Raw genomic sequence first — 2,608 nt, 5'->3', positions numbered from 1 at the left:
TTTGCCCCCCCCCCCCCGTCTCATCAACAGTCCGGTGAGCATCAACTTTGACCCCCACAAGGCCGGGCATTATAAAAAAAAATGATTTGCCTGGACAGCGACAGGCCGAGGCAATCGGCCGGAGGGAGATGAGAGCGCGCAGACTGCACCAAGAGAGATGAGGAATCAGAGAGGGCCTTTCATGTAAGACAGGAGGAAAGAGAGGATGTTTTTGTGGCTGACGTATGAACAGAGAATGGGGGGGAGCGGGAGAGAAAGGGACGGCTGTGCAGCCTCTCTGGCAGCTGTGTATTGGACTGAACGCAGTCTTTAATCCTCCCCATAGCTCTGGGTCGCTGTCATTTCAAGTGCAGCTGGACTAAACACACAATAATGGCTCAGCTACTGCAGAGGGCTGGACGGCCTTTGTTTGGGTGAACATGTGCATGCGAGTGTTGGAGAGAAAGTGACTGCTCTCTCCTGCAGTGGGAATCCAGGCTCTCGGTTGATTGTATGGACTCTGGCTGCCGTCCATTATTAGCAGGTCACACTGGCTGCAGCTCCTCGTTGCCGGTCCTGTGCTTCTTTCATGCAAACAAAGAAGCTCTGGCATTATTATCGCTTATTTTCAGCGTGGAATTCTGCAGATAAGTTCATATTGAGTGCCTCCCTCACATGCCTCAGAGCCATGGCTATTGTAGTTCTGGAGGTTTGCCCTTTTGGCGCTGGAACTGGTCACCATGGAGTTTGGTCCTCTGTCTCTGGTTGAGTCATTTCCAGCAGTGGCATGGCTTAGACCTTCCTTGTCAAAATACACAACAATGTGGATGAATCTCGATACACAAACAATTTGCAGAGTTTCAATACCCTGTTTCGTCAAAAAAATAAATTAAATACACAGGGTGACGAGAGAGCTCAATCCGCTGTGGGTGTGGGAGTGCACATTTTTCCTTCAGCAATAAAATAAATATGATTATATTGGACAACTGGGGCAGTTATCTGACCTACCACTCCAGGTTTGGCTAACCTCCCCGGTCAATACCAAATCATCTCTCATGATATTAAAGGATTGAACAGAAGAATCCAACCTCCCAGGCAGAAATCGGCTCCGGAGCTCGTGCGGACTGACACCAGTGGGAGTACAATCTGAGGAATCCCATTATGGTGTGTTTATTATATGTGTGTGTGTGTGTGTGGGTGTGTTTGTGTAGCTGTGTGGCCCAGGAGCTCATGAAGAGCTGATCCGCAGCAAACTTATTAACCTCATAAAAGTCTTATATATGTTGATGTTGGAGAAATGTGGCGGGATACAAACACTGGGTCAGCGCCAAACTCGAGGCTGTTCGAGCGTTGATACATTCCCTTTATACACATGCAGCGACACATGCACACATAACAGAGCACACAAATGAAAACCATAAATCTTACTGTGTAAAAAAAAAATAAAAAAATTGGCTGATCCCAATTAAAAAAGCTTTCCTTTCGCTGAATAAGTGTTAACTGTTACCAACACCGTGGTACTCAAGACTGCGCTCTGCTCTGTGTATTTATGATTTGAGACCAGACCGGCCCAATGTTTGGTGGCTGTAATGTGGTGAATTACCTTCATGTGGGAGACCCTGTCTGACCCCCATTATACAGTCAGGGACACATTTAATTAGCGGCAACTCACGTGAAACGACAAAATGTATTAATATTAATGGAGGTTTAATTGGGGTCGTTTTGGTCCCCCGTTGAGGCTTTCAACCTCTAAAATGGCTGACGTGTGATAGTGTGAGGAGAGGGAGCCCACAGCCCGGGTTCGCCATTTCGTATGTGACCCCGGAGAAGATGACAACCATCTCCCATAATTCATCTGAAGATGTCACCTCTCTGACAGATGAGCAGGCCCTGTGGGCACAGTGTGTGCGTGTGTGAGGATAGGTTTAGCTATACTTGCAAGGACTGTCTAGCGAGGGCGTTTTGGCCTGTCCTCAGTCCTGCAGCTGATTTTTGTGTTACGTTGTGTCTGTGTGTGTGTCTGTGTTTGTGTGCGTGCACCTATGCGTGAAGTGTCGTGTGCACTTCATAGTGAAGGTCAAATCCAGCAGGATAATTAATGTCGTTCCTTTTTATATAATGTCAAATCAAACCCTGGAACTACTCTCTCTGGAGGATCAGCTGTCCAATTTAATTTAGGCTGCAGAGCGAGTAAATGAAAAAAAGCAAGACCCACGTCTCCACACCCTGGGACAGAGTCTCCTGTTCATCTTCTTTTATCAAGACCACACAACAGGTGACACTTTTTTTTTTAACCAACCTGCCCCAAAGGAAAGAAGATACCGCCTATCACACCACCTCAGGTAAGGCTTTGCAAAATGGACCCCAGGAATCCCAGGTGCCTTTTGAAAATTTTCATTGCCACATAACAAATACTGTTGACTAAAGGGACAGCTTTGGCTTATTCTAATTACAGGATTTATTTCCCATGGCTATCACACCATGCATACAGCAATGTTCATTTCCATTTTGTCAAATTGATATGTGCTGTTTTCTCAGGTCCCATATATATATATAATATATATATATATATAATATATATATATATTATATATATATATAATATATATATATATATAATATATATATA

This window comes from Anarrhichthys ocellatus, unplaced genomic scaffold (assembly GCF_004355925.1).
Source record: "Anarrhichthys ocellatus isolate YVR2014 unplaced genomic scaffold, GSC_Weel_1.0 scaffold7, whole genome shotgun sequence".
Lineage (NCBI taxonomy): Eukaryota > Metazoa > Chordata > Actinopteri > Perciformes > Anarhichadidae > Anarrhichthys > Anarrhichthys ocellatus.
This window is presented reverse-complemented; position numbering follows the sequence as displayed.